Source organism: Pan paniscus, chromosome 6 (genome assembly GCF_029289425.2).
Source record: "Pan paniscus chromosome 6, NHGRI_mPanPan1-v2.0_pri, whole genome shotgun sequence".
In the NCBI taxonomy this organism is placed as follows: Eukaryota; Metazoa; Chordata; class Mammalia; order Primates; family Hominidae; genus Pan; species Pan paniscus.
Genome location: NC_073255.2, coordinates 196,213,661 through 196,236,591, shown reverse-complemented (window position 1 = coordinate 196,236,591; position 22,931 = coordinate 196,213,661). Strand labels below are relative to the sequence as shown.

The 22,931-nt window shown below is 56.9% G+C and overlaps 1 long non-coding RNA gene across 4 annotated transcripts; it reads right to left on the bottom strand.

Moving 5' to 3' along the window:
• Nucleotides 1-747: 747 nt before the first annotated feature.
• On the bottom strand, nucleotides 748-21,054 carry LOC129393686 (uncharacterized). 4 transcript variants are annotated; one of them, XR_010112674.1, is made up of 12 exons: nucleotides 19,807-21,054; nucleotides 18,637-18,860; nucleotides 15,624-17,635; nucleotides 14,454-14,677; nucleotides 11,441-13,452; nucleotides 10,271-10,494; nucleotides 7,258-9,269; nucleotides 6,088-6,311; nucleotides 3,446-5,086; nucleotides 2,492-2,602; nucleotides 2,224-2,292; nucleotides 748-1,058 (listed from the first exon to the last, which is right to left on the bottom strand). It is a non-coding gene; the product is annotated as an uncharacterized LOC129393686 (long non-coding RNA). The 4 variants fall into 4 exon arrangements; XR_010112675.1 differs by having other exon boundaries at nucleotides 3,528-5,086; XR_010112673.1 differs by having other exon boundaries at nucleotides 3,661-5,086.
• Between the last annotated feature and the right edge of the window lie 1,877 nt (nucleotides 21,055-22,931).

The window sequence follows — 22,931 nt, the reverse complement described above, 5'->3', positions numbered from 1 at the left end:
GCTTCAGCCCTTTTCCATAATGACCCCTCCAGATTGCCACACTCTAGAACCACTACAGAGGGTGGCGTCACTGCTGTATGGACACTTCATCTCAAAGTGAGGGGCCAGCTCACATGATTTGCAGGGTTCCTTTCTCTGGCCTTCTAAAACATTCTCCAGGTTGAGGCTGAAACTGCTCCCCCAAAGCCCCATAATAGGCATGAACAGATTATCCTCCTCTTCTTGGTTCTCATGGCTAGAATCCTTAACCAATCCTCTCCCCACAAAGTAGGGTTGATTTCACAAGCTGTTATTTTACCTGCTCGTTCTGCCATCTGCTCTTGAGTTGCTTGGTGAACACCTCCAGCGGGCTTGGAGCTGCACTGTCACGCTTCACCCCAATCAGCTTCTGGCCCCCCACTCTCAAACACATCTGCATCGGCACACCCCTCCCACGCCCCAGTTCTGCCCACAGTGGATCCATCCATCTGCGCTACAGGCCCCAGCCCCTTGGGAGCTTGCGCTATCAATTACTTGCACTTAGTTCAGAATATTTAGCCACTCCATGTTCATGGTTATTTCATTTATTCAATGTAGTAACATGTTTAAACCTCTCCCGTCCTGGAAAAAAAAAAAAAAGTCCTACATTTAACCCTATCTCCCTCTTTAGCTTAAAGTCATCTGTAATCTTCCTTGCCATTTATTTACTCCATGTCCCAGGTTGAACAGTATCCACACACCCCCAAAAATTCATGTTCTCCCTAGGAATCTTAGAATGTGACTTTATTTGGAAATAGGGTTGTTGCAGATGTAATTAGTTAGGAGTGGACCCTTAATCCACTGTGACTGGTGTCGGTGTCCTTAGAAGAAGAATAGAGGGAACACAGAGGCACACACAGAGAGGAGGCCATGTGATGATGGGGGCGGAAACTGGGGTGATGCATCCATAAGCCAAGGAATGTCAGGGCTTGCAGGAAACCCCAGAAGCGAATGGAAAGGCATGGAGCAGATTCTTCCTAGCATCTTCAGAGAGAGCATGGTGCTGCCAACACCTCGTTTTGAACTTCTAGCTTCCAAAACTGTGAGAGAAAAAATTTCTGTTGTTTTAACAAGACACCCAGTTTCTGGTATTTTGTGACAGCAGACCTAGAAACTGAATATACCCTTTAAACCACCACTGTTTTCCTTTTGGTTCCGAGATTCTTTCGTGTATGACCTGCGAGAGCCAAATCCAGTCTTTATTTGGCCTCTCTGGAGCACGTGCAACTCATTTATTCCTTATTGATGCTTCTCCCCCACATCCTTCTCGGCCTCTTTCATTGCTTCCTAATCTCACAGCCAGCTACTGCATACTGGAGTCCCTGGGTTCATCACCGCCTTTTCCCACTCTGTTCCTGCTCCACCGCAATCTCATCCAAATACCAGCTCTCCTCCCACCCCCATGCTGATGATTCCCCAAGCCCTCTGGCCTAAGCCTCTCTCCTGAGATCTACTTTGAGTTCCCCACTGGCTCCTGGACATTTCCACCTAGAACTTGTACAAGCACTTCAAAAACTACATGGCTAAAATGGAAGTCATGGTCTAGAAGCCTTCCCAAATAAACCTGCTTTTCCTCCTGTAACCTGCATGTCAATGAGAGGCTTCACGTTCACACAGGGGCATAAGCCAGACACCTGGCATCTTCTTGGGCTTCTCCTCTGCACTCTTGGCCGTGGTCACTGAAGCCAAAGGACTCTGCCCATAAGGGTTTGGGGAATGTATCCTCTGCATCCCTGCTGCAGCTGCTTCAGCTCAGCCTCTTACCACCTCTTGTGGCTAGCGGAGACCTCCACTACACCAGACTTTCATGCTGCTCTGGGAGCACTTTCTTATACCACCTTGTTTTAAGCCATTCCCCTGCTTTGAATGCTTCAGGGTTTCCTGGTCACCTGCAGGATGCTGTCCTTAGCATTCCTCCACTTGGAATAACAACGCCTCGTAGCATCTGGCTTTCAGGAGTTTAGAGTGGAGGGGCTCTGCATTCAACTCCAGGACCTACCACATACTTGGTGCGTGGCCCTGGGCAACATACTTACTCTCTCTGTGCCTCAGATTCCTCACCTGAAAATGGGGATAAAAATAGTACCTACCTCATAGGGTTGTTGTAAAGATTAAATGAGTGAATATGTTCAGAGTACCCGGAACTGTGTCCAGCATGTCGTAAGTGGGCACTAAATATTAACTGCTATTGCTGTTAAGTATTACCTTTCCCCACTCATTTCTGTACAGCTTCCCATGTGCGTTGTTTTCCAGCCGATCAGAACACTCTTCCATCTTAGAAGAAAAAAAAAGAAGCCCCACCTGTGTTCCCCTGGCTCTTGGCCTTGACACACAGTGTCTGGAACACCTTTCCCACCACCTCTCCTCCCATGCTCCCTATGAACATACTTCGACTCATCTTTTCTAACCTAAGTACCCTCCCCTGCAGTCAAGCATGCTCTTCATTGAGCCTTCGTAAGGCCCTTGTGCTCACCTCTATTGCAGCACAGATCATACTGCATTATAAAGGACCATCTCCTGTCTCTCTGTCCATCTTTCAGAGTTTGCTGTATTGATCTTAGTGATGTCAGCACGTGGCACTCAGCTAGACAAAGAAAGCAGGCTCAATAAAGGCTGGTAGAATTAAGTAAAGAATTGTATAAAGGCATTAAATAGAGATGGGGTACAAATATGTCCCAGGCTGCCTGGGATAGTCCTGGTTTAGGCCATAGTCCTGATATAACTACTAACAACACCTTCTTTCACTGTCAAAAATAACTCCTTTGGACAACACATTATAAGGTCACTCTAGGTATTAGAGCTGTGATTCTCACCCTATCAGGCCCAATTTTCTCTTTGCTTAACAGCTATTTTAGAATACCCTATGCACTATCTTTAAATGGGATTGATAGGCAATAGAAACTGCCAATAACAGAATTTCAAAAAAACCAATGTAATACCCTAAATACAATGCTAAATGGAAAATGAAGGAGATTTTTTAAAAAGTAGCTTAAACTAAAATTATGTGTGCAGTATTTGGATGTGTAAATGCTTAGGTCTTACACTTCTGGCCAAGATGGAGTAACAGAGACCAAAATTACTTTCTGACCTAAAACAACAAAAATACTGGACAAAATATATGAAACTATGGCCCTCAAGCAACAAAGGGAATCAATCACTGGAATCAAGCATCAAAAGGCAGTGATCCTCAAGAAATGAGAAACGTATGAGGCTAGCCCCACAATTGACTTCCCAAACACCTTAGAAAACTTTCCACGCCACAGCACAGGAAGAAAGAATGCAGATGGAGCTCAGAGATCTTCCTGAGTTGAGAGGACAGAACTATGAGTCTGGGAAGGCCAATGTGGCTAGAATTCATAGGGCAGAATATTGAGGAGGAGAGGGCTGTACAGAGACAGAGCTCTGAAAATCTGCAGATAATACTTACCCTCCTTGACTGTTTAACAGAGTAGTGATCAGAGTATGCAGGTATGAAAATCACCTGAGAGGGTGGACCCAGTGGCTCGTACCTGCAATCCCAGCACTTTGGGAGGGTGCGGTGGGTGGATAACGAGGTCAGGAGATAGAGACCATCCTGGCAAACATGGTGAAACCCCATCTCTAATAAAAATACAAAAATTAGCTGGGTGTGGTGACACACACCTCTAGTCCCAGCTACTCAGGAGGCTGAGGCAGGAGGATCTCTTGAACCTCGGAGGCAGTGGTTGCAGTCGCCCGAGATCCAGCAAAGCATGGGCAACAGAGCAAGATTCAGTCTCAAAAAAAAAAGAAAGAAAAAAGAAAACTGCCTGAGAATGGAAAAAGAATCATCCACAAAGAGAGTCAGCCCCTCTTCCCCCCTGGCTCTTGGGACCCCGATCGCAAGGTGGGGAGGCACCTCGCGAGGCGTGGTCTCAGAGCCAGCCCCTCTTCCCCCACTGGCCCTTAGGACCCCCGTCGCAGGGGGAGGAGGCACTCCCAGCGAGGCGGGGTCTCAGAGCCAGCCCCTCTTCAACCACTGGCCCTTAGGACCCCCATCGCAGTGGGGGGAGGCACCCTAGCGAGGCGTGGTCTCAGAGCCAGACCCTCTTCCCCCACTGGCCTTTAGGACCCCCGTCGCAGGGAGAGGAGGCACGCCCCACGAGGCGGGGACTCAGAGCCAGCCCCTCTAAGCCTTCTGGCTCTTCGGACCCCCATCGCGGGGGGGGAGGCACCCCCCGCGAGGCGGGTACAGAGAGCCAGGCCCTCTTCTGCTCCTGGCTCTAAGGACCCCCATCACAGGGGGGGGAGGCACCCCCCGCGAGGCGGGTACAGAGAGCCAGCCCCTCTTCCCCACTGGCCCTTAGGACCCCCATCGCAGGGGGGGGAGGCAACCCCCGCGAGGCGGGGTCTCAGAGCCAGCCCCTCTTCCCCCGCTGGCTCTTAGGACCCCCATCGCAGGGGGGGAGGCACCCCCCGCGAGGCGGGGTCTCAGAGCCAGCCCCTCTTCCCCCACTGGCCCTTAGGACCCCCATCGCAGGGGGGGGAGGCAGCCCCCGCGAGGCGGGGTCTCAGAGCCAGCCCCTCTTCCCCCGCTGGCTCTTAGGACCCCCATCGCAGGGGGGGAGGCACCCCCCGCGAGGCGGGGTCTCAGAGCCAGCCCCTCTTCCCCCACTGGCCCTTAGGACCCCCATCGCAGGGGGGGGAGGCACCCCCCGTGAGGCGGGGTCTCAGAGCCAGCCCCTCTTCCCCCACTGGCTCTTAGGACCCCCATCGCAGTGGGGGGAGGCACCCCCGCGAGGCGGGGACTGAGAGCCAGCCCCTCTTCCCCCGCTGGCTCTGAGGATCCTCCGTGGACTCACAGCCTCTTTACCATATTGTGAGTAATATCATCTCCCCCTCTGGAGATTAAGAACTCTTTCACAGACGGGTGTACACCCTCGGTGTACAGAGGGTGTACACCCGTCTGTATTGGGAGTAATATCATCCTCTTCCTCCCTGAATATGAAGAACAGTATCACAGGGGTGTTTCTACTCCCTGCGATATCGCGTGTCATATCCTCCTCTCCCACGTTGCAATTAGAAGGAATATCAGTGGGGGCGTGTCCACCTGTAGGGAAAAGAAAGAGAGATCAGACTGTCACTGTGTCCATGTAGAAAGGAAAGACATAAGAGACTCCATTTTGAAAAAGACCTGTCCTTTAAACAATTGCTTTGCTGAGATGTTGTTAATTTGTAGCTTTGCCCTAGCCGCTTGGCCCCAGCCACTTTGACCCAACCTGGAGCTCACAAAAACATGTGTTGTATAAAATCAAAGTTCAAGGGATGTAGGGCTGTGCAGGACGTGCCTTGTTAACGAAATGTTTACCAGCAGTATACTTGGTAAAAGTCATCGCCATTCTCTAGTCTCAATAATCCGGGGACACAATGCACTGTGGAAAGCCGCAGGGACCTCTGCCCTTGAAAGCAGGGTATGGTCCAAGCTCTCTCCCCATCTGATAGTCTGAAATATAGCCTCATGGGATGAGAAAGACCTGACTGTCCCCCAGCCCGACACCCGTAATGGGTCTGTGCTGAGGTGGATTAGTAAAAGAGGAAAGCCTCTTGCAGCTGAGATGGAGGAAGGCCACTGTCTCCTGCTTGCCCCTGGGAACTGAATGTCTCGGTGTAAAACCCGATTGTACATTCGTTCAACTCTGAGATAGGAGAAAAGCTGCCCTGTGGCGGGAGGCGAGACATGTTTGCAGTAACACTGCCTTGTTCTTCTTTACTCCACTGAGATGTTTGGGTGCAGAGAAACAAATCTGGCTTACGTGCACGTCCAGTCATAGTACCTTCCCTTGAACCTAATTATGACATGGATTCTTTTGCTCACATGTCTTCTGCTGACTCTCTCCTTATCATCACCCTGCTCTCCTACGACATTCCTTTCTGCTAAAATCATGAAAATCATAATCAATAACAACTGAGGGAACTCAGAGGCTGGTGCCGGTGCAGGTCCTTGGTGTGCTGAGCGCCGGTCCCCTGGACCCACTGTTGTATCTTTACACTTTGTCTCTGTGTCTTATTTCTTTTCTCAGTCTCTCGTCCCACCCAACTAGAAATACTCACAGGTGTGGAGGGGCAGTCCACCACTTCATCCACCTTCTGTCATATTGAAAGTAACATCATCTTCTTCCCTCCAGGATCGTGGGAATAATATCCCTGGGGGGTTTCCACTTTCTGCCATGTATGTAGTCATATCACCCCCTCCGCCGTGGAATATCATTAAGGAACATCTCACACGGGGGTGTATACTTCCTCCGATATTGGGAGTGACATCAACCTCTCGGTCTCTGAATATGAGGAAGAAAATCACAGGGCGGGTGTACACCTCGTGCTCTACGATGGGGAGTCATATCTGTCTGTTATGGGGAGTAATATCATCCTCTCCCTTTCAGGATACTAATAACAGTTTAACAGGCTGGGTGAACACAGCCTGCGATGCTGAAATTATTATCATCCTCTCCCCCTCTTCCTCCCCTGGCTCTTAGGATGCCCATCTCAGCGGAGCGAGCCACCCCCCGCGAGGCGGGGACTGAGCCAGCCCCTGTTCCCCCCCTGGCCCTTAGGATCCGTATCGCGAGGGGGGGAGGCACCCCCCGCGCGGCGGGGACTGAGAGCCAGCCCCTCTTCCCCCCACGGCTCTTAGGACCCCCATCGCTGTGGGGGGGAGGCACCCCCCGCGCGGCGGGGACTGGGAGCCAACCCCTCTTCCCTGCCTGGCTCTTAGGACCCCCATCGCAGGGTAGCAAGGCACGCCCCGCGAGGCGGGGACTGAGAGTCAGCCCTTCTTCCCCCCCTGGCTCTTAGGAACCCCATCGCAGTGGGGGGATGCACCCTTGGCGAGGCGCGGACTTAGAGCCAGCCGCTCTGCCCCCCCTGGCTCTTGGGACCCCCATCGCAGGGGGGGAGGCACCCCCTCGTGGCGGGGACTGAGAGCCAGCCCCTCTTCCCTCCATTTCTCTTAGGACCCCCATCGCAGGGGGGGAGGCACCCCCCGCGAGGCGGGGACTGAGAGCCAGCCGCTCTTTCCCCCCTGGCTCTTAGGACCCCCATCGCAGGGAGGGGAGGCACCCCCCGCGAGGCGGTGACTGACAGCCAGCCCTTCTTCCTCGCCCAACTCTCAGGATCCCCATCACACGGGGGAGGCACACCCCGTGAGGCGGGGACTGAGAGCCAGTCCCTCTTCCCCCCCGGCTTATGACCCCCATCGAGGATTCTAAGATCCTTAGGACTGACCTGGAGGGCTGTGGGTATTAGGTGTCCAAGAAGAAAACTCAGATCTGCCGACGACCGCAGGTAGCTTACTTGGGATTTACTATTCGACAGGTGTCCGAAAGCAGCCCGGGATCCGAAAGAAAGCAGGTCATTTGCAATCTTCCGGAGCCTAAGGGCAGAAGGCTGGTGAGAGAATTCCTAGGAGCTGTGGGGTTTTGTAGACTGCGGAGCCCAACTTTGCAGTCTTAGCCACGCCTTTGTATGACGTCACAAAGGGGGGCGGGGACCGGCAACTTTTGGAATGGGGATTCCAACAACAGCAAGTCTTTCATGACTTAAAGGAAAAACTTCTGAAAGCCCCAGCCCAGGGGCTAGCGGATCTCACAAAGCCTTTTCCACTGTATGCGTCAGAGAAAAGATGGCAGCTGGACTTTAAACCCAAACTGTGGGGCCCTGGCTGAGGCCGGTGGCCTACCTCTCTAAACAGCTAGACAGGGTTTCTAAAGGATGGCCCCCCTGTTTGAGGGCCTTGGCAGCAACTGCCCTGCTAGTACAAGAAGCAAATCAGCTGACTCTTGGGTAAAACCAGAACATAAAGGCCCCCCAAGCTGTGGTGACTGAAAGCCAGCCCCTCTTCCCCACCTGGCTCTTAGGACCCCCATCGCAGGAAGGGGAGGCACTCCCCGCGAGGCGGGGACTGAGAGCCAGCCCCTCTTCCCCCCCTGGCTCTTAGGACCCCCGTCGCAGGGGGAGGAGGCACCCCCAGCGAGGCGGGGTCTCAGAGCCAGCCCCTCTTCAACCACTGGCCCTTAGGACCCCCATCGCAGTGGGGGGAGGCACCCCAGCGAGGCGTGGTCTCAGAGCCAGACCCTCTTCCCCCACTGGCCTTTAGGAACCCCGTCGCAGGGAGAGGAGGCACCCCCCACGAGGCGGGGACTCAGAGCCAGCCCCTCTAAGCCTTCTGGCTCTTCGGACCCCCATCGCGGGGGGGGAGGCACCCCCCGCGAGGCGGGTACAGAGAGCCAGGCCCTCTTCTGCTCCTGGCTCTAAGGACCCCCATCACAGGGGGGGGAGGCACCCCCCGCGAGGCGGGTACAGAGAGCCAGCCCCTCTTCCCCACTGGCCCTTAGGACCCCCATCGCAGGGGGGGAGGCAACCCCCACGAGGCGGGGTCTCAGAGCCAGCCCCTCTTCCCCCACTGGCCCTTAGGACCCCCATCGCAGGGGGGGAGGCACCCCCCGTGAGGCGGGGTCTCAGAGCCAGCCCCTCTTCCCCCACTGGCCCTTAGGACCCCCGTCGCAGGGGGGGGAGGCACCCCCCGTGAGGCGGGGTCTCAGAGCCAGCCCCTCTTCCCCCGCTGGCCCTTAGGACCCCCGTCGCAGGGGGGGGAGGCAACCCCCGCGAGGCGGGGTCTCAGAGCCAGCCCCTCTTCCCCCGCTGGCTCTTAGGACCCCCGTCGCAGGGGGGGGAGGCACCCCCCGCGAGGCGGGGTCTCAGAGCCAGCCCCTCTTCCCCCGCTGGCCCTTAGGACCCCCGTCGCAGGGGGGGGAGGCACCCCCCGCGAGGCGGGGTCTCAGAGCCAGCCCCTCTTCCCCCACTGGCCCTTAGGACCCCCATCGCAGGGGGGGGAGGCACCCCCCGCGAGGCGGGGTCTCAGAGCCAGCCCCTCTTCCCCCACTGGCTCTTAGGACCCCCATCGCAGTGGGGGGAGGCACCCCCGCGAGGCGGGGACTGAGAGCCAGCCCCTCTTCCCCCGCTGGCTCTGAGGATCCTCCGTGGACTCACAGCCTCTTTACCATATTGTGAGTAATATCATCTCCCCCTCTGGAGATTAAGAACTCTTTCACAGACGGGTGTACACCCTCGGTGTACAGAGGGTGTACACCCGTCTGTATTGGGAGTAATATCATCCTCTTCCTCCCTGAATATGAAGAACAGTATCACAGGGGTGTTTCTACTCCCTGCGATATCGCGTGTCATATCCTCCTCTCCCACGTTGCAATTAGAAGGAATATCAGTGGGGGCGTGTCCACCTGTAGGGAAAAGAAAGAGAGATCAGACTGTCACTGTGTCCATGTAGAAAGGAAAGACATAAGAGACTCCATTTTGAAAAAGACCTGTCCTTTAAACAATTGCTTTGCTGAGATGTTGTTAATTTGTAGCTTTGCCCTAGCCGCTTGGCCCCAGCCACTTTGACCCAACCTGGAGCTCACAAAAACATGTGTTGTATAAAATCAAAGTTCAAGGGATGTAGGGCTGTGCAGGACGTGCCTTGTTAACGAAATGTTTACCAGCAGTATACTTGGTAAAAGTCATCGCCATTCTCTAGTCTCAATAATCCGGGGACACAATGCACTGTGGAAAGCCGCAGGGACCTCTGCCCTTGAAAGCAGGGTATGGTCCAAGCTCTCTCCCCATCTGATAGTCTGAAATATAGCCTCATGGGATGAGAAAGACCTGACTGTCCCCCAGCCCGACACCCGTAATGGGTCTGTGCTGAGGTGGATTAGTAAAAGAGGAAAGCCTCTTGCAGCTGAGATGGAGGAAGGCCACTGTCTCCTGCTTGCCCCTGGGAACTGAATGTCTCGGTGTAAAACCCGATTGTACATTCGTTCAACTCTGAGATAGGAGAAAAGCTGCCCTGTGGCGGGAGGCGAGACATGTTTGCAGTAACACTGCCTTGTTCTTCTTTACTCCACTGAGATGTTTGGGTGCAGAGAAACAAATCTGGCTTACGTGCACGTCCAGTCATAGTACCTTCCCTTGAACCTAATTATGACATGGATTCTTTTGCTCACATGTCTTCTGCTGACTCTCTCCTTATCATCACCCTGCTCTCCTACGACATTCCTTTCTGCTAAAATCATGAAAATCATAATCAATAACAACTGAGGGAACTCAGAGGCTGGTGCCGGTGCAGGTCCTTGGTGTGCTGAGCGCCGGTCCCCTGGACCCACTGTTGTATCTTTACACTTTGTCTCTGTGTCTTATTTCTTTTCTCAGTCTCTCGTCCCACCCAACTAGAAATACTCACAGGTGTGGAGGGGCAGTCCACCACTTCATCCACCTTCTGTCATATTGAAAGTAACATCATCTTCTTCCCTCCAGGATCGTGGGAATAATATCCCTGGGGGGTTTCCACTTTCTGCCATGTATGTAGTCATATCACCCCCTCCGCCGTGGAATATCATTAAGGAACATCTCACACGGGGGTGTATACTTCCTCCGATATTGGGAGTGACATCAACCTCTCGGTCTCTGAATATGAGGAAGAAAATCACAGGGCGGGTGTACACCTCGTGCTCTACGATGGGGAGTCATATCTGTCTGTTATGGGGAGTAATATCATCCTCTCCCTTTCAGGATACTAATAACAGTTTAACAGGCTGGGTGAACACAGCCTGCGATGCTGAAATTATTATCATCCTCTCCCCCTCTTCCTCCCCTGGCTCTTAGGATGCCCATCTCAGCGGAGCGAGCCACCCCCCGCGAGGCGGGGACTGAGCCAGCCCCTGTTCCCCCCCTGGCCCTTAGGATCCGTATCGCGAGGGGGGGAGGCACCCCCCGCGCGGCGGGGACTGAGAGCCAGCCCCTCTTCCCCCCACGGCTCTTAGGACCCCCATCGCTGTGGGGGGGAGGCACCCCCCGCGCGGCGGGGACTGGGAGCCAACCCCTCTTCCCTGCCTGGCTCTTAGGACCCCCATCGCAGGGTAGCAAGGCACGCCCCGCGAGGCGGGGACTGAGAGTCAGCCCTTCTTCCCCCCCTGGCTCTTAGGAACCCCATCGCAGTGGGGGGATGCACCCTTGGCGAGGCGCGGACTTAGAGCCAGCCGCTCTGCCCCCCCTGGCTCTTGGGACCCCCATCGCAGGGGGGGAGGCACCCCCTCGTGGCGGGGACTGAGAGCCAGCCCCTCTTCCCTCCATTTCTCTTAGGACCCCCATCGCAGGGGGGGAGGCACCCCCCGCGAGGCGGGGACTGAGAGCCAGCCGCTCTTTCCCCCCTGGCTCTTAGGACCCCCATCGCAGGGAGGGGAGGCACCCCCCGCGAGGCGGTGACTGACAGCCAGCCCTTCTTCCTCGCCCAACTCTCAGGATCCCCATCACACGGGGGAGGCACACCCCGTGAGGCGGGGACTGAGAGCCAGTCCCTCTTCCCCCCCGGCTTATGACCCCCATCGAGGATTCTAAGATCCTTAGGACTGACCTGGAGGGCTGTGGGTATTAGGTGTCCAAGAAGAAAACTCAGATCTGCCGACGACCGCAGGTAGCTTACTTGGGATTTACTATTCGACAGGTGTCCGAAAGCAGCCCGGGATCCGAAAGAAAGCAGGTCATTTGCAATCTTCCGGAGCCTAAGGGCAGAAGGCTGGTGAGAGAATTCCTAGGAGCTGTGGGGTTTTGTAGACTGCGGAGCCCAACTTTGCAGTCTTAGCCACGCCTTTGTATGACGTCACAAAGGGGGGCGGGGACCGGCAACTTTTGGAATGGGGATTCCAACAACAGCAAGTCTTTCATGACTTAAAGGAAAAACTTCTGAAAGCCCCAGCCCAGGGGCTAGCGGATCTCACAAAGCCTTTTCCACTGTATGCGTCAGAGAAAAGATGGCAGCTGGACTTTAAACCCAAACTGTGGGGCCCTGGCTGAGGCCGGTGGCCTACCTCTCTAAACAGCTAGACAGGGTTTCTAAAGGATGGCCCCCCTGTTTGAGGGCCTTGGCAGCAACTGCCCTGCTAGTACAAGAAGCAAATCAGCTGACTCTTGGGTAAAACCAGAACATAAAGGCCCCCCAAGCTGTGGTGACTGAAAGCCAGCCCCTCTTCCCCACCTGGCTCTTAGGACCCCCATCGCAGGAAGGGGAGGCACTCCCCGCGAGGCGGGGACTGAGAGCCAGCCCCTCTTCCCCCCCTGGCTCTTAGGACCCCCGTCGCAGGGGGAGGAGGCACCCCCAGCGAGGCGGGGTCTCAGAGCCAGCCCCTCTTCAACCACTGGCCCTTAGGACCCCCATCGCAGTGGGGGGAGGCACCCCAGCGAGGCGTGGTCTCAGAGCCAGACCCTCTTCCCCCACTGGCCTTTAGGAACCCCGTCGCAGGGAGAGGAGGCACCCCCCACGAGGCGGGGACTCAGAGCCAGCCCCTCTAAGCCTTCTGGCTCTTCGGACCCCCATCGCGGGGGGGGAGGCACCCCCCGCGAGGCGGGTACAGAGAGCCAGGCCCTCTTCTGCTCCTGGCTCTAAGGACCCCCATCACAGGGGGGGGAGGCACCCCCCGCGAGGCGGGTACAGAGAGCCAGCCCCTCTTCCCCACTGGCCCTTAGGACCCCCATCGCAGGGGGGGAGGCAACCCCCACGAGGCGGGGTCTCAGAGCCAGCCCCTCTTCCCCCACTGGCCCTTAGGACCCCCATCGCAGGGGGGGAGGCACCCCCCGTGAGGCGGGGTCTCAGAGCCAGCCCCTCTTCCCCCACTGGCCCTTAGGACCCCCGTCGCAGGGGGGGGAGGCACCCCCCGTGAGGCGGGGTCTCAGAGCCAGCCCCTCTTCCCCCGCTGGCCCTTAGGACCCCCGTCGCAGGGGGGGGAGGCAACCCCCGCGAGGCGGGGTCTCAGAGCCAGCCCCTCTTCCCCCGCTGGCTCTTAGGACCCCCGTCGCAGGGGGGGGAGGCACCCCCCGCGAGGCGGGGTCTCAGAGCCAGCCCCTCTTCCCCCGCTGGCCCTTAGGACCCCCGTCGCAGGGGGGGGAGGCACCCCCCGCGAGGCGGGGTCTCAGAGCCAGCCCCTCTTCCCCCACTGGCCCTTAGGACCCCCATCGCAGGGGGGGGAGGCACCCCCCGCGAGGCGGGGTCTCAGAGCCAGCCCCTCTTCCCCCACTGGCTCTTAGGACCCCCATCGCAGTGGGGGGAGGCACCCCCGCGAGGCGGGGACTGAGAGCCAGCCCCTCTTCCCCCGCTGGCTCTGAGGATCCTCCGTGGACTCACAGCCTCTTTACCATATTGTGAGTAATATCATCTCCCCCTCTGGAGATTAAGAACTCTTTCACAGACGGGTGTACACCCTCGGTGTACAGAGGGTGTACACCCGTCTGTATTGGGAGTAATATCATCCTCTTCCTCCCTGAATATGAAGAACAGTATCACAGGGGTGTTTCTACTCCCTGCGATATCGCGTGTCATATCCTCCTCTCCCACGTTGCAATTAGAAGGAATATCAGTGGGGGCGTGTCCACCTGTAGGGAAAAGAAAGAGAGATCAGACTGTCACTGTGTCCATGTAGAAAGGAAAGACATAAGAGACTCCATTTTGAAAAAGACCTGTCCTTTAAACAATTGCTTTGCTGAGATGTTGTTAATTTGTAGCTTTGCCCTAGCCGCTTGGCCCCAGCCACTTTGACCCAACCTGGAGCTCACAAAAACATGTGTTGTATAAAATCAAAGTTCAAGGGATGTAGGGCTGTGCAGGACGTGCCTTGTTAACGAAATGTTTACCAGCAGTATACTTGGTAAAAGTCATCGCCATTCTCTAGTCTCAATAATCCGGGGACACAATGCACTGTGGAAAGCCGCAGGGACCTCTGCCCTTGAAAGCAGGGTATGGTCCAAGCTCTCTCCCCATCTGATAGTCTGAAATATAGCCTCATGGGATGAGAAAGACCTGACTGTCCCCCAGCCCGACACCCGTAATGGGTCTGTGCTGAGGTGGATTAGTAAAAGAGGAAAGCCTCTTGCAGCTGAGATGGAGGAAGGCCACTGTCTCCTGCTTGCCCCTGGGAACTGAATGTCTCGGTGTAAAACCCGATTGTACATTCGTTCAACTCTGAGATAGGAGAAAAGCTGCCCTGTGGCGGGAGGCGAGACATGTTTGCAGTAACACTGCCTTGTTCTTCTTTACTCCACTGAGATGTTTGGGTGCAGAGAAACAAATCTGGCTTACGTGCACGTCCAGTCATAGTACCTTCCCTTGAACCTAATTATGACATGGATTCTTTTGCTCACATGTCTTCTGCTGACTCTCTCCTTATCATCACCCTGCTCTCCTACGACATTCCTTTCTGCTAAAATCATGAAAATCATAATCAATAACAACTGAGGGAACTCAGAGGCTGGTGCCGGTGCAGGTCCTTGGTGTGCTGAGCGCCGGTCCCCTGGACCCACTGTTGTATCTTTACACTTTGTCTCTGTGTCTTATTTCTTTTCTCAGTCTCTCGTCCCACCCAACTAGAAATACTCACAGGTGTGGAGGGGCAGTCCACCACTTCATCCACCTTCTGTCATATTGAAAGTAACATCATCTTCTTCCCTCCAGGATCGTGGGAATAATATCCCTGGGGGGTTTCCACTTTCTGCCATGTATGTAGTCATATCACCCCCTCCGCCGTGGAATATCATTAAGGAACATCTCACACGGGGGTGTATACTTCCTCCGATATTGGGAGTGACATCAACCTCTCGGTCTCTGAATATGAGGAAGAAAATCACAGGGCGGGTGTACACCTCGTGCTCTACGATGGGGAGTCATATCTGTCTGTTATGGGGAGTAATATCATCCTCTCCCTTTCAGGATACTAATAACAGTTTAACAGGCTGGGTGAACACAGCCTGCGATGCTGAAATTATTATCATCCTCTCCCCCTCTTCCTCCCCTGGCTCTTAGGATGCCCATCTCAGCGGAGCGAGCCACCCCCCGCGAGGCGGGGACTGAGCCAGCCCCTGTTCCCCCCCTGGCCCTTAGGATCCGTATCGCGAGGGGGGGAGGCACCCCCCGCGCGGCGGGGACTGAGAGCCAGCCCCTCTTCCCCCCACGGCTCTTAGGACCCCCATCGCTGTGGGGGGGAGGCACCCCCCGCGCGGCGGGGACTGGGAGCCAACCCCTCTTCCCTGCCTGGCTCTTAGGACCCCCATCGCAGGGTAGCAAGGCACGCCCCGCGAGGCGGGGACTGAGAGTCAGCCCTTCTTCCCCCCCTGGCTCTTAGGAACCCCATCGCAGTGGGGGGATGCACCCTTGGCGAGGCGCGGACTTAGAGCCAGCCGCTCTGCCCCCCCTGGCTCTTGGGACCCCCATCGCAGGGGGGGAGGCACCCCCTCGTGGCGGGGACTGAGAGCCAGCCCCTCTTCCCTCCATTTCTCTTAGGACCCCCATCGCAGGGGGGGAGGCACCCCCCGCGAGGCGGGGACTGAGAGCCAGCCGCTCTTTCCCCCCTGGCTCTTAGGACCCCCATCGCAGGGAGGGGAGGCACCCCCCGCGAGGCGGTGACTGACAGCCAGCCCTTCTTCCTCGCCCAACTCTCAGGATCCCCATCACACGGGGGAGGCACACCCCGTGAGGCGGGGACTGAGAGCCAGTCCCTCTTCCCCCCCGGCTTATGACCCCCATCGAGGATTCTAAGATCCTTAGGACTGACCTGGAGGGCTGTGGGTATTAGGTGTCCAAGAAGAAAACTCAGATCTGCCGACGACCGCAGGTAGCTTACTTGGGATTTACTATTCGACAGGTGTCCGAAAGCAGCCCGGGATCCGAAAGAAAGCAGGTCATTTGCAATCTTCCGGAGCCTAAGGGCAGAAGGCTGGTGAGAGAATTCCTAGGAGCTGTGGGGTTTTGTAGACTGCGGAGCCCAACTTTGCAGTCTTAGCCACGCCTTTGTATGACGTCACAAAGGGGGGCGGGGACCGGCAACTTTTGGAATGGGGATTCCAACAACAGCAAGTCTTTCATGACTTAAAGGAAAAACTTCTGAAAGCCCCAGCCCAGGGGCTAGCGGATCTCACAAAGCCTTTTCCACTGTATGCGTCAGAGAAAAGATGGCAGCTGGACTTTAAACCCAAACTGTGGGGCCCTGGCTGAGGCCGGTGGCCTACCTCTCTAAACAGCTAGACAGGGTTTCTAAAGGATGGCCCCCCTGTTTGAGGGCCTTGGCAGCAACTGCCCTGCTAGTACAAGAAGCAAATCAGCTGACTCTTGGGTAAAACCAGAACATAAAGGCCCCCCAAGCTGTGGTGACTGAAAGCCAGCCCCTCTTCCCCACCTGGCTCTTAGGACCCCCATCGCAGGAAGGGGAGGCACTCCCCGCGAGGCGGGGACTGAGAGCCAGCCCCTCTTCCCCCCCTGGCTCTTAGGACCCCCGTCGCAGGGGGAGGAGGCACCCCCAGCGAGGCGGGGTCTCAGAGCCAGCCCCTCTTCAACCACTGGCCCTTAGGACCCCCATCGCAGTGGGGGGAGGCACCCCAGCGAGGCGTGGTCTCAGAGCCAGACCCTCTTCCCCCACTGGCCTTTAGGAACCCCGTCGCAGGGAGAGGAGGCACCCCCCACGAGGCGGGGACTCAGAGCCAGCCCCTCTAAGCCTTCTGGCTCTTCGGACCCCCATCGCGGGGGGGGAGGCACCCCCCGCGAGGCGGGTACAGAGAGCCAGGCCCTCTTCTGCTCCTGGCTCTAAGGACCCCCATCACAGGGGGGGGAGGCACCCCCCGCGAGGCGGGTACAGAGAGCCAGCCCCTCTTCCCCACTGGCCCTTAGGACCCCCATCGCAGGGGGGGAGGCAACCCCCACGAGGCGGGGTCTCAGAGCCAGCCCCTCTTCCCCCACTGGCCCTTAGGACCCCCATCGCAGGGGGGGAGGCACCCCCCGTGAGGCGGGGTCTCAGAGCCAGCCCCTCTTCCCCCACTGGCCCTTAGGACCCCCGTCGCAGGGGGGGGAGGCACCCCCCGTGAGGCGGGGTCTCAGAGCCAGCCCCTCTTCCCCCGCTGGCCCTTAGGACCCCCGTCGCAGGGGGGGGAGGCAACCCCCGCGAGGCGGGGTCTCAGAGCCAGCCCCTCTTCCCCCGCTGGCTCTTAGGACCCCCGTCGCAGGGGGGGGAGGCACCCCCCGCGAGGCGGGGTCTCAGAGCCAGCCCCTCTTCCCCCGCTGGCCCTTAGGACCCCCGTCGCAGGGGGGGGAGGCACCCCCCGCGAGGCGGGGTCTCAGAGCCAGCCCCTCTTCCCCCACTGGCCCTTAGGACCCCCATCGCAGGGGGGGGAGGCACCCCCCGCGAGGCGGGGTCTCAGAGCCAGCCCCTCTTCCCCCACTGGCTCTTAGGACCCCCATCGCAGTGGGGGGAGGCACCCCCGCGAGGCGGGGACTGAGAGCCAGCCCCTCTTCCCCCGCTGGCTCTGAGGATCCTCCGTGGACTCACAGCCTCTTTACCATATTGTGAGTAATATCATCTCCCCCTCTGGAGATTAAGAACTCTTTCACAGACGGGTGTACACCCTCGGTGTACAGAGGGTGTACACCCGTCTGTATTGGGAGTAATATCATCCTCTTCCTCCCTGAATATGAAGAACAGTATCACAGGGGTGTTTCTACTCCCTGCGATATCGCGTGTCATATCCTCCTCTCCCACGTTGCAATTAGAAGGAATATCAGTGGGGGCGTGTCCACCTGTAGGGAAAAGAAAGAGAGATCAGACTGTCACTGTGTCCATGTAGAAAGGAAAGACATAAGAGACTCCATTTTGAAAAAGACCTGTCCTTTAAACAATTGCTTTGCTGAGATGTTGTTAATTTGTAGCTTTGCCCTAGCCGCTTGGCCCCAGCCACTTTGACCCAACCTGGAGCTCACAAAAACATGTGTTGTATAAAATCAAAGTTCAAGGGATGTAGGGCTGTGCAGGACGTGCCTTGTTAACGAAATGTTTACCAGCAGTATACTTGGTAAAAGTCATCGCCATTCTCTAGTCTCAATAATCCGGGGACACAATGCACTGTGGAAAGCCGCAGGGACCTCTGCCCTTGAAAGCAGGGTATGGTCCAAGCTCTCTCCCCATCTGATAGTCTGAAATATAGCCTCATGGGATGAGAAAGACCTGACTGTCCCCCAGCCCGACACCCGTAATGGGTCTGTGCTGAGGTGGATTAGTAAAAGAGGAAAGCCTCTTGCAGCTGAGATGGAGGAAGGCCACTGTCTCCTGCTTGCCCCTGGGAACTGAATGTCTCGGTGTAAAACCCGATTGTACATTCGTTCAACTCTGAGATAGGAGAAAAGCTGCCCTGTGGCGGGAGGCGAGACATGTTTGCAGTAACACTGCCTTGTTCTTCTTTACTCCACTGAGATGTTTGGGTGCAGAGAAACAAATCTGGCTTACGTGCACGTCCAGTCATAGTACCTTCCCTTGAACCTAATTATGACATGGATTCTTTTGCTCACATGTCTTCTGCTGACTCTCTCCTTATCATCACCCTGCTCTCCTACGACATTCCTTTCTGCTAAAATCATGAAAATCATAATCAATAACAACTGAGGGAACTCAGAGGCTGGTGCCGGTGCAGGTCCTTGGTGTGCTGAGCGCCGGTCCCCTGGACCCACTGTTGTATCTTTACACTTTGTCTCTGTGTCTTATTTCTTTTCTCAGTCTCTCGTCCCACCCAACTAGAAATACTCACAGGTGTGGAGGGGCAGTCCACCACTTCATCCACCTTCTGTCATATTGAAAGTAACATCATCTTCTTCCCTCCAGGATCGTGGGAATAATATCCCTGGGGGGTTTCCACTTTCTGCCATGTATGTAGTCATATCACCCCCTCCGCCGTGGAATATCATTAAGGAACATCTCACACGGGGGTGTATACTTCCTCCGATATTGGGAGTGACATCAACCTCTCGGTCTCTGAATATGAGGAAGAAAATCACAGGGCGGGTGTACACCTCGTGCTCTACGATGGGGAGTCATATCTGTCTGTTATGGGGAGTAATATCATCCTCTCCCTTTCAGGATACTAATAACAGTTTAACAGGCTGGGTGAACACAGCCTGCGATGCTGAAATTATTATCATCCTCTCCCCCTCTTCCTCCCCTGGCTCTTAGGATGCCCATCTCAGCGGAGCGAGCCACCCCCCGCGAGGCGGGGACTGAGCCAGCCCCTGTTCCCCCCCTGGCCCTTAGGATCCGTATCGCGAGGGGGGGAGGCACCCCCCGCGCGGCGGGGACTGAGAGCCAGCCCCTCTTCCCCCCACGGCTCTTAGGACCCCCATCGCTGTGGGGGGGAGGCACCCCCCGCGCGGCGGGGACTGGGAGCCAACCCCTCTTCCCTGCCTGGCTCTTAGGACCCCCATCGCAGGGTAGCAAGGCACGCCCCGCGAGGCGGGGACTGAGAGTCAGCCCTTCTTCCCCCCCTGGCTCTTAGGAACCCCATCGCAGTGGGGGGATGCACCCTTGGCGAGGCGCGGACTTAGAGCCAGCCGCTCTGCCCCCCCTGGCTCTTGGGACCCCCATCGCAGGGGGGGAGGCACCCCCTCGTGGCGGGGACTGAGAGCCAGCCCCTCTTCCCTCCATTTCTCTTAGGACCCCCATCGCAGGGGGGGAGGCACCCCCCGCGAGGCGGGGACTGAGAGCCAGCCGCTCTTTCCCCCCTGGCTCTTAGGACCCCCATCGCAGGGAGGGGAGGCACCCCCCGCGAGGCGGTGACTGACAGCCAGCCCTTCTTCCTCGCCCAACTCTCAGGATCCCCATCACACGGGGGAGGCACACCCCGTGAGGCGGGGACTGAGAGCCAGTCCCTCTTCCCCCCCGGCTTATGACCCCCATCGAGGATTCTAAGATCCTTAGGACTGACCTGGAGGGCTGTGGGTATTAGGTGTCCAAGAAGAAAACTCAGATCTGCCGACGACCGCAGGTAGCTTACTTGGGATTTACTATTCGACAGGTGTCCGAAAGCAGCCCGGGATCCGAAAGAAAGCAGGTCATTTGCAATCTTCCGGAGCCTAAGGGCAGAAGGCTGGTGAGAGAATTCCTAGGAGCTGTGGGGTTTTGTAGACTGCGGAGCCCAACTTTGCAGTCTTAGCCACGCCTTTGTATGACGTCACAAAGGGGGGCGGGGACCGGCAACTTTTGGAATGGGGATTCCAACAACAGCAAGTCTTTCATGACTTAAAGGAAAAACTTCTGAAAGCCCCAGCCCAGGGGCTAGCGGATCTCACAAAGCCTTTTCCACTGTATGCGTCAGAGAAAAGATGGCAGCTGGACTTTAAACCCAAACTGTGGGGCCCTGGCTGAGGCCGGTGGCCTACCTCTCTAAACAGCTAGACAGGGTTTCTAAAGGATGGCCCCCCTGTTTGAGGGCCTTGGCAGCAACTGCCCTGCTAGTACAAGAAGCAAATCAGCTGACTCTTGGGTAAAACCAGAACATAAAGGCCCCCCAAGCTGTGGTGACTGAAAGCCAGCCCCTCTTCCCCACCTGGCTCTTAGGACCCCCATCGCAGGAAGGGGAGGCACTCCCCGCGAGGCGGGGACTGAGAGCCAGCCCCTCTTCCCCCCCTGGCTCTTAGGACCCCCGTCGCAGGGGGAGGAGGCACCCCCAGCGAGGCGGGGTCTCAGAGCCAGCCCCTCTTCAACCACTGGCCCTTAGGACCCCCATCGCAGTGGGGGGAGGCACCCCAGCGAGGCGTGGTCTCAGAGCCAGACCCTCTTCCCCCACTGGCCTTTAGGAACCCCGTCGCAGGGAGAGGAGGCACCCCCCACGAGGCGGGGACTCAGAGCCAGCCCCTCTAAGCCTTCTGGCTCTTCGGACCCCCATCGCGGGGGGGGAGGCACCCCCCGCGAGGCGGGTACAGAGAGCCAGGCCCTCTTCTGCTCCTGGCTCTAAGGACCCCCATCACAGGGGGGGGAGGCACCCCCCGCGAGGCGGGTACAGAGAGCCAGCCCCTCTTCCCCACTGGCCCTTAGGACCCCCATCGCAGGGGGGGAGGCAACCCCCACGAGGCGGGGTCTCAGAGCCAGCCCCTCTTCCCCCACTGGCCCTTAGGACCCCCATCGCAGGGGGGGAGGCACCCCCCGTGAGGCGGGGTCTCAGAGCCAGCCCCTCTTCCCCCACTGGCCCTTAGGACCCCCGTCGCAGGGGGGGGAGGCACCCCCCGTGAGGCGGGGTCTCAGAGCCAGCCCCTCTTCCCCCGCTGGCCCTTAGGACCCCCGTCGCAGGGGGGGGAGGCAACCCCCGCGAGGCGGGGTCTCAGAGCCAGCCCCTCTTCCCCCGCTGGCTCTTAGGACCCCCGTCGCAGGGGGGGGAGGCACCCCCCGCGAGGCGGGGTCTCAGAGCCAGCCCCTCTTCCCCCGCTGGCCCTTAGGACCCCCGTCGCAGGGGGGGGAGGCACCCCCCGCGAGGCGGGGTCTCAGAGCCAGCCCCTCTTCCCCCACTGGCCCTTAGGACCCCCATCGCAGGGGGGGGAGGCACCCCCCGCGAGGCGGGGTCTCAGAGCCAGCCCCTCTTCCCCCACTGGCTCTTAGGACCCCCATCGCAGTGGGGGGAGGCACCCCCGCGAGGCGGGGACTGAGAGCCAGCCCCTCTTCCCCCGCTGGCTCTGAGGATCCTCCGTGGACTCACAGCCTCTTTACCATATTGTGAGTAATATCATCTCCCCCTCTGGAGATTAAGAACTCTTTCACAGACGGGTGTACACCCTCGGTGTACAGAGGGTGTACACCCGTCTGTATTGGGAGTAATATCATCCTCTTCCTCCCTGAATATGAAGAACAGTATCACAGGGGTGTTTCTACTCCCTGCGATATCGCGTGTCATATCCTCCTCTCCCACGTTGCAATTAGAAGGAATATCAGTGGGGGCGTGTCCACCTGTAGGGAAAAGAAAGAGAGATCAGACTGTCACTGTGTCCATGTAGAAAGGAAAGACATAAGAGACTCCATTTTGAAAAAGACCTGTCCTTTAAACAATTGCTTTGCTGAGATGTTGTTAATTTGTAGCTTTGCCCTAGCCGCTTGGCCCCAGCCACTTTGACCCAACCTGGAGCTCACAAAAACATGTGTTGTATAAAATCAAAGTTCAAGGGATGTAGGGCTGTGCAGGACGTGCCTTGTTAACGAAATGTTTACCAGCAGTATACTTGGTAAAAGTCATCGCCATTCTCTAGTCTCAATAATCCGGGGACACAATGCACTGTGGAAAGCCGCAGGGACCTCTGCCCTTGAAAGCAGGGTATGGTCCAAGCTCTCTCCCCATCTGATAGTCTGAAATATAGCCTCATGGGATGAGAAAGACCTGACTGTCCCCCAGCCCGACACCCGTAATGGGTCTGTGCTGAGGTGGATTAGTAAAAGAGGAAAGCCTCTTGCAGCTGAGATGGAGGAAGGCCACTGTCTCCTGCTTGCCCCTGGGAACTGAATGTCTCGGTGTACAACCCGATTGTACATTCGTTCAACTCTGAGATAGGAGAAAAGCTGCCCTGTGGCGGGAGGCGAGACATGTTTGCAGTAACACTGCCTTGTTCTTCTTTACTCCACTGAGATGTTTGGGTGCAGAGAAACAAATCTGGCTTACGTGCACGTCCAGTCATAGTACCTTCCCTTGAACCTAATTATGACATGGATTCTTTTGCTCACATGTCTTCTGCTGACTCTCTCCTTATCATCACCCTGCTCTCCTACTACATTCCTTTCTGCTAAAATCATGAAAATCATAATCAATAACAACTGAGGGAACTCAGAGGCTGGTGCCGGTGCAGGTCCTTGGTGTGCTGAGCGCCGGTCCCCTGGACCCACTGTTGTATCTTTACACTTTGTCTCTGTGTCTTATTTCTTTTCTCAGTCTCTCGTCCCACCCAACTAGAAATACTCACAGGTGTGGAGGGGCAGTCCACCACTTCATCCACCTTCTGTCATATTGAAAGTAACATCATCTTCTTCCCTCCAGGATCGTGGGAATAATATCCCTGGGGGGTTTCCACTTTC